The following is a 12,086-nucleotide window of genomic DNA, read 5'->3' on the forward strand; positions in this document are numbered from 1 at the left end:
CGGTAAATATACCAGCATTTAATTCTACCAACATAAAGACTTGGTTTATCCAAATCCAGGCCCTTTTTGACGCAAAGCGGATAACGTCTCAACGAACCAAATACTGTTACTTGGTGGAAAAACTCCCGGTAGACGTCGTCGAAGAGGTGGCGGATTTATTGGAGAATGTGCCAGAAGACAACCCATATGACGAATTTAAGGAGGTCATCTTACGACGGACAGGCTTTTCAAACGAAACAAGGTTACGCAATCTTTTCACCCAAGTAGAATTGGGAGATCGCACTCCGTCACAACTTTTGCGATACATGCGTACATTGCTAGGGGACAACAAAATGTCCGAAAATATAATGAGAAGTCTGTGGCTGGATAAACTTCCAGACACAACAGTACAAATTCTAGCACCCACAACGGAAGAGACAAATATTGAAAAACTCGCCGATATGGCAGATCGAATCCATGAAAATCTGAGGCACCGCAAAGTAAACTCAGCACGAGCACAGCAGAAACAGACGTGCGACGACGATATATCGGGACTAAAAATGACGGTCGAAAATCTCACTCGACAAGTGCAGGAATTAATGCAAATAAACCATCGTTACTCATTTAATAAACGATCGAACTACCGAAAACGAAGTCTTAGTAGAGGTCGAAGCAACACACGGAAACAAGTGAACGAAATCTCGGTGTTGCACTTATCCTTGTTCTTTTAAAAACAAGAATCAGGGAACGATTATTCCGGCCAGTAGAGACGACAACTGTCGCTGGATTTTCCACTAAAGGTCGTCTATTTTATATTCGTGACAATAATCACGGATATAACTTCTTAATAGACACTGGAGCTGAAATCAGCGTGATACCACCTCTACGTAAACAAAAAGCTATTCCACAGCCTTACCACCTCCAAGCAGCTAATGGCACACAAATACCGACATACGGTGAAAAATATTTAAACGTCAATCTCGGCCTCCGCCGCACATTTCCGTAGATTTTTACCATAGCCAACGTGACGACACCAATATTAGGAGCAGATTTCCTAGCACGGTTTAATCTATCGGTAGACATGACTAGTCGCACACTGACTGATAACCAAACAAAAATCGTAATTAAAGGTATCACCTCAAGATACCAGTCTACTGGGATTAGTTCTGCCTTACCTGAAGAGACGTACATTCGTCGGCTGTTTCAAAAATACCAACAACTTACTCAGCCATTCAAAGTCACGGATAATATTAAACATAATGCAAACCATTATATTAAAACGAATAGACAACCCGTCTACGCCACCCCCAGACGTCTGAAGCTGGATAAGTACAAGATCGCAAAAGACGAATTTCAACGCATTAGCTATGGTATAGCTGGAAAAGTCTTCTCAATTATTAAATCATTTCTTTCTGATAGGTTCATAAGAGTAGTAGTTGAGGGGCAAAAATCAGAAGCTCACAGTATTAATGCCGGTGTCCCTCAGGGATCCATCCTGGGCCCAACTCTTTTCCTGATCTACATTAATGATCTTCCAAATCATATCCTTACATCATTTGTAGACATTTATGCTGATGACACTACCATTTATGGTACCACATCTAAGACAGTAAACGACCAAGTTCTCTCCAATTCTCTCTCCTCTGATCTTGAGCACGTAGTACAATGGGGAAAGGAGTGGCTGGTTACTTTTAATGCATCTAAAACCAAGCTTCTCTCTTTACATCATCAACATTCTAATCCCATTTGTCATCAATTGAAATGAATGGCTCTCGTCTTCAGGAGGCCTCAAGTTTTGACAAGCTTCTGGGCTTGACCATTACTCCTGATCTTAAATGGAACACATATATCAAATCTGTTGCCAAGGCCGCTGGAAAAATGGTGGGATCTTTCTATCGATCCGGTAGATATCTCACTGCTGATGCTATTCTCTACCTATATAAGAGCCAGGTACGTCCAAGGATGGAATACTGTTGCCACATCTGGGCAGGAGCTGCTAGAAAGGACTTGTCCTGCCTTGATAGAGTTCAAAATAGACTTCGTAGCCTCGTAGGAGATGTCCTTTTCTCCTCCTTGCAACCTCTATCTCACAGAAGAGATGTTGCGAGTTTGTCTCTGATGTATCGTTATTTTCATGGAAAGTGTTCAACTGAGCTTCAATCTATGGTCCCCCCTCGCCAAACTTTCACAAGAAACACTCGTCTAGCTGTAAACACTATCAATAATTTCCCCCACTCTTTATCTGTGCCTAAACCTAAACGTAGATTCCATGAACAAAGCTTCTTTCTTAGAACTGCACGCCTGTGGAATTGTCTTCCGTTTTCCTGCTTTCCGGCTGACTACAATATGGTTGTGTTCAAGTCTAAAGTAAATAAGTTCTTGATGAGCCGTTCCATATAAGTTATTAAATTTACCAAATTTTCATTACTGATGATTACTATATTGACCAATTTCTACTGTACACTCTTTAACCCTTATCCTTGAGTGGCCTCTGGGCCTTGATAATGTGGTGATGCCTTTGTAAAAAAAAAAAAAAATGTTGCAACAAGGAATTATCCGACCTTCCAAAAGTGCGTGGTCATCTCCTCTACACATGGTACAAAAAGCAGACGTGACAACATGGCGTCCATGCGGCGATTTCAGGAGATTAAATGCACAAACTGCACCAGATAGATACCCTATCCCACACATTCACGATTTTGCAATCGGACTGCAAAATGCCACGGTATTTTCCAAACTGGATTTAGTAAAAGCGTATTACCAAATACCGGTGGCGGATGAAGATATCCACAAAACAGCACTGACCACACCATTTGGACTTTACGAATTCGTCAGAATGCCATTCGGACTTAGGAACGCTTGTCAAACCTTCCAAAGGTTAATAGACAAGGTTTTTAGGGACCTTCCATTCGTATTCGCTTACGTGGACGATGTCCTAATTGCTAGTAGAAACCTCGACGAACATAAACAACACTTGGAACAAGTTTTTCAAAAACTGTCTCATTACGGTTTAAAAATAAACTTGGACAAATGTATTTTCAGTCAGCAAGAAGTAAACTTCCTTGGACATTCAATTGATAAGGATGGTATATCACCATTACCCGAAAAAGTAAACGCCATTACGGATTTTCTACAACCTAACTCTGTTAGACAAGTTCGTCGCTTCATAGGTATAATTAATTATTACAGACGATTTTTACCCAACTGTTCCACAATCCTTGCACCGTTAACGTCATTATTGAAGAACAAAACGAAAAACCAACAATTAAAACTGTAAGGATCAGCTTTAAAAGCTTTCCATCAAGCTAAAACTGCCTTAGTCAATTTCACAAAATTGAATTATATTTAGGACAGCGAAGAATCGAAGCTTACACTTACAACAGACACGTCAGACATAGCTGTAGGAGCAGTTATACATCAACTGACAGGGGATACAATGACCCCTATATCGTTTTCTCAGCCAAACTGAGCAAGACACAGACAAAGTACAGTACCTTTTCAAGAGAGCTATTAGCAATTTATTTGTCAATTAAACATTTTAGACATCTGTTAGAAGGAAGAAACTTCTGTATTTACACTGACCATAAACCGTTAACATATGCACTGCATATGCATGTAGATAAATATGGTCCAAGAGAAATCAGACACCTTGATTATATTGCCCAATATTCCACAGACATCAGATACGTCAAGAGGCAAGAAAACATCGTGGCGGACGCATTATCACGAGCTGCAATAACTTCACTAAATTCCAGTTCGTTAACTATGGAATTAATTGCACAAGAACAAAAGACGGACAAGACACTCACTGACATACAACAGAAAACGTCTTTGCAACTGAAGGAAATGCCCGTACCTTTTAGTGTAACAACACTTTATTGTGATACAGCAAAAGAACAACCGCGTCCATACATACCGCCAAGCATCAGACGACATATTTTTCTACATTTTCACAATATGTCGCATCCAGGCAAACGAGCCACCGTAAAAATAATAACAGACCGCTTTGTTTGGCCGAATATGAATGCAGATATTCAAAATTGGACCAAGACGTGTGTATCCTGTCAGAAAAATAAAATACACAGGCACACGAAGTCACCGCTGGGCACTTTCAGTGCGCCTGATGCCAGGTTCACCAATATCCATGTTGACTTGGTGGGGCCATTACCGCCCTCAAAAGGACACACCCACATTCTCACCATAGTCGATAGGTTCAGCAGATGGTCAACAGCCATACCCGTGAAAGACACATCGGCAGCGACAGTAGCTGGAACAATACTAAAAGACTGGATAGCAATTTTTGGAGTACCGTCAATACTCACAACGGACAGAGGTTCGCAATTTCAATCGAGACTTTTCGCAGAGTTCAACCAATTGTTGGGAACAACCCACATAAAGACTACTGCTTATCACCCTTGCTCAAATGGCCTCGTCGAACGCTTTCACAGACAGCTAAAAACTTCTTTGGCTACGAGTTTTAACAATGCGTACTGGTCAGATAATTTACCATTAATCCTATTAATGATCCGAAACACAATAAAAGAAGACTTACAAAGCACACCAGCGGAGCTAGTTTTTGGATCCGTAGTCACACTACCTGGACAGTATTTTAATGCATACACAGATATTTCACCCACGGCTACATTTGTGACGGAATTAAAGAACAAAATGTCTTCTCTCAAATTTACCCCCACCAGGAGGACTGACAAACAAACACATATACCGAACGACCTTCACACATGCAAATTTGTGTTTATCAGGAATGATACGGTCAAAAAGCCATTTTGTCCAAATTACACTGGACCATACCAAGTTTTGGACAGAAGTGAAAAATATTTTACTGTACAACGGAAAGACAGGAAAGACAACATCGCGATCGACCGAATTAAACCAGCATACATTGAGGAATACCCTAAGACCATTTCCCCACCAGAACAAATTCCCTTAGAACATGGGAGTCCAGCAGAAAATGACAAGGACACCAAACCCACGACAAAAACGGGTAGGAAAGTCCACTGGCCGAAACATTTCAAGGAATACATTACATATTGAAAAAAAACAACTTTTTTTTTTCCAATCTGGGGGGAGTATTTGTGTCAGTTGGCACAGTTTAATATTCAAATTTAAAATCGTTAAATACAATTTAGGCGCGCAGTGCAATTGATTGTTTCGGCACGTTAAAAAAATGAAAAATGACACCCACGCAAATTCCGGCGTGACCTTTATATACCAAAGGTGCGGACATAGTTGAAAGCACCCCATGTGATGTCTTCCGTCCAATGGAATTCCTCCTAGGACATATTTTAAAACTGATTTTATAGAGCTCGTTTGGAGCCGATCAAATCATATATAAACATGCACAAACACAAAATCTATCTCTTTAGTCTCTTAGCCTTTTCGAGCATTCTTTCGTCTCTTTAAACTCTTCCGACTCATTCAATGCTTTCTCATTAGGACTTGCCACGCGTGCAAACATCAATTATTTCATTTCCACTGCTCCGCGCATTAATACTCTCTTTTAACAGACGAACTTTAATATTGTCTCTGTTACCTATTTGCACATTCAAAGAACACAAAAAAAAGAGATTCTCCATCTTTCATATGAACTCAAAAAAAAAGAACTCTGAAATATTGAGGACTATGTTTTGCTTGTTATTGTTTGTTATTTCTATTCCGGAAATAAACCTCCGTTTGTGTTGCACATAAGATTTCTTATTTTCATTTTTATTATTTGTGGAGGAAGTCAGTTCCCAAAAACAGGCCAGGCGACCCCCACATATCTGAAACAAACCAAAATCCGAAACAAACCAAAATCCTCTTAAAAATCAACTTTAGTTGGTCCACTAATACACATTGATCCAATTAATATAAAAACAATGTGCGTGTTCTCGTCGAGTGGTTCCAATATGGAGGATCGATTTATTAGAACGTTGAATTAGAAACTTTAATAAATACTGAAGTTTTTGTTTTTTTTAAATAATATTATAGACTATCATATTATTTAATAGATAGTAGTGTCCAATCGATAATCCACTGAATTAAAAAAAATTGTAAAAAAATGAGAAAAGAAAAATGAAAAACAAAAAAAGAAAAACAAAAACAATATAAGATGCGTGTGTGTGTGTGTGTGTGTTTTCGTCGAGTGGTTTCAATATGGGGGATCGATTTTGTATTTGAAACTGAGCACCCCTTACAAATATTTAAGTATGAGTTTTTTTTTTCATTATTTTATTTATTTATTTTTGTTAATCTGATAGATCCAATCGATAATAAAATCCGCTAAAAAATAGAAAAAAAAAGACGGAAAGAAAAAATATATGGTACTTGTACAGTTTAATCAAGACATTAAAAAATGAAAATATCGAAAAAAAAAAAAAAAAAGGTTATATTGTACGTATTCGTTATGGAATGAAGTTCTCCGAAAAAAAAAGAGCTTAATTTCATCAAGTAGTTTTTATTTTACAGAGAAAAAGCAATTTGTTATGATTTCGAACAAAAGGTTCGATTTTTAGGAAGAAAAGCTAGTAATAAAGATGGGGAGGGAGTGTCGGCGCTTTAACTGAGTTATCTCCCCGTGGCGTGGCCAACAAATTTCATAATGGCTGACTTCAACGCGCTCTCATAAAAACGTGTTTTTCTGCTGTAAAATAAAGACTACTTGATCAAATTAAATGAAATTTTTTTTCGGAGATCCATCTTCAGTCCAAAACGGAAACGTACAATATAACCTTTTTTCGATATTTACATTTTTGAATGTCTTGATTAAACTGTACAAGTACCCAATATATATATATATATATATATATATATATATATATATATATATATATATATATATATATATATATATATATATATATTGGGTACTTATATATATAGATATAATATATATATATATATATATATATATATTGGGTACTTGTATATATATATATATATATATATATATATATATATATATATATATATATATATAGGGGGGGGGCATACTTCAGGTAAACCTGAATTTGTCTAAAATCTCCCTACAAATAGCGGATATGACTTGAAGTCGGCAAAGGAGACACCATAAATAATCGGTAAAACTATACAAACACCGTGACAGCAAATTAACCCTACCCCTAACCCTAACCCTAAACCTAACCCTAACGCTGTCACGGTGTTTGTATAATAATACCAAATAATCATGAAATTTTATTTTATCAAACACGTTGATATCCTCGGCTTAAATTAATCTATCCTCTCCTTCTAAAAGAAGGGGTAATGCCTGGGTGGATAGCTTCCTGGGTCCGAATAAAACAATACACCACTTTCGAAGCCCTAGCTAAGTATTGTGTACAAATATATATATAACAGCTAAGAGTCGAGAATAAATTTCAACAGGGGAAATTTCTTTTTCTTTCTTTCCTTTACTTATATGCACGTGTGCGCGTTTGCGCGCACAGACAGACAGGGTTATTTATCGCTACTGAATTGATATAAAAAATATAGCTATTCTTACTTAAAGCTTATTTAATATTTTTAATATATTATAAAAGTAACATTTCTTTCTTAAACTGTACATAAATTAAATTTGTTTTGGAAAAAAAAAAATCAATAAGACAGTTAAAAAATCTATTTGTAAGTTCCGGGGTTTGCGGAAATTACCGATTGTTTTCTTGACGTTTTCGGAAATTCCGACGTTTTCCGGAAATCGCCGAACAATAGTAAACATGGCTGCGCCCTAACAAAACAGCATTGGATACAGAAAGGTAAGGTAAGAAACAGTTTAAAAAGTTTTCTTTTCGTTTACCTAAACTTGGTTAAAAATTAGTTATTTTCGGGGGATAAATTCTCTTGAACGAAATCTTTTTAGCTTTCAATTATTGGCATTGCACTTTTTTTTAGAAAAATGTTTTAGTCAATTTCGTTTTTTTTTTTTTTTTTTTTTTGTCAAATCTTTCTCGGTGAGAGAGAAAGAAAGAAAGAAGTCGAAAATACAAAATCTTTTTTTTTTTTTTTTTTAGATTTTACTTATCAATTAAAAAAAACAAAACAATAAAATAAAAAAAAGACGAGAAAATAATGTTAAAATATTTTTTCTCTTGGTGTTTTTTTTTTTTTTTTTTAAAGATTTTTTTGTAATTTAAAAAAAGATATTTCATAGCCGCATCTTCTAAATATCGCGCCGGAAGAAATTTAGGCGAAATTTGATTGATTGACTTTTTTCAAAATTAATTATGGATGGCCAGAATTGTTACTTTTTTTTTTTTTTTTTTTTTTTTTAATTAAAAGATGAAATAACGAAATAAATTAAGTTATAAAACTAGGTCTTTTTAAAACAGAAATCAGTTTTAGTTCATAGAGATAAATCTTTTATAAATACATAAAGTTATAGTAAGAAATTAATAATTTTTTTTTTTTAGTAAAAAAAAATAGTTTATGTTTATTATAATGAAAAAGGATAATTATTTTAATTCTTCATTTTCGAAATGAATTTGATAATTAAAAAAATATTGTTTAGAGTTACTTTTTTGTAAATAGAAGATTACAATAAAATATCGCGCCAGAAGAAATTTGGGGTTATCTTTTTTATGGATGATCAAAATTACCACAAAAAATCGATTTAAATCAGTAAACTTCATTAAAAAAAAAACTCTTAATAAATCTAGTCTTGATTGTAATTTAATTTACTTATAATATACATAATTAAATATGAAATTATAAGAAATAAAATTAAACAATAAGAAAGGTAAATAAAATAACTATAATAAAATAGAAGAAAATAGTGATATTTATTTTTGAGAATATTTTATTTTCCTCTTGAAAATAAACAATAAACATTGCTAATCTTTTCATAATAAAAAAATAAATAACTTGATTTTTCTTTGTATCACTAATCCGGTCTCTCCCTTTGTTTTTTATCCGGCGTTGCCCGGGTGAAAAAAAAATGTTATATTTCTTTTTATAATAGAATTTAAAAAATCTTTTTCCTTTATTTCTATTTTACTTTCAATACATATTTACGTAGAGGCGAGAAACACGCACAGAACACGGGGTATTATTACCCGTTTTATTAAACTTGTATGTGTGTAATATATTTAAAAGGGGGGGTAAAACTATACAAACACCGTGACAGCGAATTAACCCTACCCCTAACCCTAAACCTAACCCTAACCCTAACCCTAAACCCTAACCCTAACCCTAACCCTAATCCTAACCCTAACCCTAACGCTGTCACGGTGTTTGTATAATAATACCTTCATTGCAATCCAGGGTCAATTTTTAAGACGTGCCCCCACCCCCAGCGTATTATAAGCACCTCAAACCTCCCCATGTTAAGAACGGCTTTCGGAATAACCCCCCCCCCACCCTCGAAAGCCGTTTTTAACATGGAAAGATGTGGGGGGGGGTTATTTCGAAAGCCGTTCTTAACATAGAAGCTTGCCTTTTTTCTCTTGTTCTTGGCCTTCGGGCCGGGATCAAAGTGTAGTATCTGTTCCGGCAGATACTACAAGCAAAGACCATATGTGGGGGCAACCCCACATATAAGTTATTGGTCAATGTAGGGAGGGCCCCTACTGTAGGGGCAACCCTTCATACCAATTGTCACTATCTAGCTCCCCTACTCCCCGGGGAGTTGGTCTCCATTTCCACTTCAAAGGGACCCTTCCTTCACTCCTCACATTAAAAATCGGCCTTGTGCCTAATTTGCTCGGTGGGGGAGAAAATAAATACCTACCTTGTTCTTGGCCTTCGGGCCGGGATCAAAGTGTAGTATCTGTTTTGCAGATGCTGCTGCAGTGCTGCATTGCTGCAGCTGCACTTAAGATAATTTGTACTAGTCAATGGAGAGGAAACCCTCTATACTGGGACAATTATTATTTTTGGTCACAACCAGAGTGCCCCCTTTTTACTCTACTTTTAGAGGAGCTGGTTTTCCTCCCACATCAAAAACGGCCTTGTGCCTAATTTGCTTTCGTGAGGAAGCAAATAAATACCTTAACATGGGGAGGTTGGGGTGCTTATAATACGCTGGGGCACGTCGTAAAAATTGACCCAATCAAGAGTACCCCTACTTGGGTATCTGGATTTTTCCCCCACATTAAAAACCGACATTGTGTCTCAAGAATACAAGTAAATAAATTGTAAAGAAACAAATATACAACAAATGTTACCAAAGGCAAGAGAAGTTACTCTTCTACCTACCTGGATAAGTTAAATTATTTTTATATTTAATAATGTAAACATATGTAAAATTTATATATATAAATCGATATATTGTTATAAAGCTCTCTCTATCTCTCTCAAAGGATATCGAGTCTTTTATGCGTGTGCAAGATGTCTTGAATCGGCTCTGTTCCGCTTCCAAGAAGTTGATTTTTCATGTTTTGCTTGAGATACTTCAACAGTGCTCAATACAACAGAGCTCAGTACAATTATACTTCTAGCAAGTGTATTAATCCGTCAGACGAAAATTGAATTACATCGTGGAGATGAAGCAGAAGCACAAATGTTTCCGTGTGTCTTACTTGCCATAAATAGATTTATTATACGGAAACAAAATCTCCGCTCTCTCTTAACATTCCGAAGGAATCGTTTTATTTATAAGCTCTGCGCACGTACTGAGCAGGGTTTTAGTTCATGGTAACAATGTACTTGAATTTAATTAATCTGCATATATATATATATATATATATATATGTGTGTGTGTGTGTGGTTTAGCTTTTTTTATTTTGAGGGTGGAGCATAGGTGTGATATTTGATTAATCTATTGTTGTTCTGTCCATATATATATATATATATATATATATATATATATATATATATATATATATATCTCCAAGAAAGCTATTATTTTACGACCTTGAAAAAAGATTTGTTGCGAGATTTTTTTAAGTCCTTCAAATTAAGAAAAGTCAAAAATGGCTGTCATTAAGAATTTCTATTCGAAGAAAACAAAAACACAACAAAACAAAAAAACTAAAATAATACATCGCTTTCAATTTTCGTTTTATTTCGTGAAAACAAAAGCTCGTGGCAAATATAAATAAAAAAAAAATCTATTAAAATTTAAAATACAATGTTGACAATAATAATAGCTGTATGTAACCGGAGTTGCCCGGGAGCTTATTTATTTTTATTTTTTTTTTTACTCATGTTCGTTTTGTGCTTAGTGTGTGTGTAGAGGTCTATTTGGTATTGAATACTATTATAATAAACCCAGTGAATATTCTATGATTTTATCCTACGAATTAATATTTGAAAATTTAAAAATTTTAGTTGACAGATCGATTTTTTAAATATGTGATATTAAGCCAAAACAACAAAACTAACTTGTCATGTCGAAAATACTAATACATCCAAAAATGAAAACAACTACTATTGTGTTTTTAGTAAAAAAAGATGTTCAATTTTTACGACGTACCCCAGATTATAAACACCTCAACCTCCTCATGTTAAGAACGGCTTTTGGAATAACCCCCCCCCCAACCTCTCCATGTTAAAAAAAGTCTTTCGATGTTGGGGGGGGGGGTTATTACGAAAGCCGTTAACTTGGAAGATTAGGGTGCTTATAATACGCTGGGGAGTGGGGCAGTGGGGCGGGGCACGTCGTAAAAATTGACCAATCGGCTAAAACAAAGTCATTAAAGTGGCGAAAAGGGTGATAAGTATGTCCCCTATATTCGCAATCTTCAAGCTGTTCAGATCTAGGGAAAATGCCATTTCCCCCCATTTTCAATAAAAATTACTTTTAACTATAAATTATTTTCTTCTCGATGAGTTTTCGTAATTTTTAATACATTATTATTTTCAACATGACAAGTAAGTACTTTTGTTTTTACTTTAAAAAACATATTTTAAAATCGATCTGTCAGCTCGATCTTAACAAGCACCGATGCTTAAGATATAGTCGACAGATCGAATTTTTAAATATGTGGTTTTAAGCAAAAACAATATATGTACTTAATCATCAAGTCGAAAATAGTAATATATCCAAAAATTGCGAAGATTCATCCAGTAGAACAACTAATATTATGTTTTTGGTTTAAAAAAAAAAAAAAAAGTATATCACTATAGGCAACAAATACTACACGCCATGAACAAGTAATCTAAAATATCCGTTCCGA

The 12,086-nt window shown here is 35.3% G+C and overlaps 1 protein-coding gene across 2 annotated transcripts in view; it reads left to right on the top strand.

Moving 5' to 3' along the window:
* The first annotated feature begins 7,644 nt into the window (after positions 1 to 7,644).
* The window catches only part of LOC145276701 (uncharacterized), a 108,105-nt gene continuing 103,663 nt past the window's right edge, over positions 7,645 to 12,086 (top strand). The window contains exon 1 of one of the 2 annotated variants that reach the window (XM_080127894.1): positions 7,645 to 7,732. The gene's annotated coding sequence lies outside the window, so the exon portion shown is untranslated. The remainder of the gene's footprint in view (positions 7,733 to 12,086) is intronic. The other variant, XM_080127896.1, reaches the window with a different exon arrangement.

This window comes from Euprymna scolopes, chromosome 5 (genome assembly GCF_053919585.1).
Source record: "Euprymna scolopes isolate OS-2025 chromosome 5, ASM5391958v1, whole genome shotgun sequence".
Lineage (NCBI taxonomy): Eukaryota > Metazoa > Mollusca > Cephalopoda > Sepiida > Sepiolidae > Euprymna > Euprymna scolopes.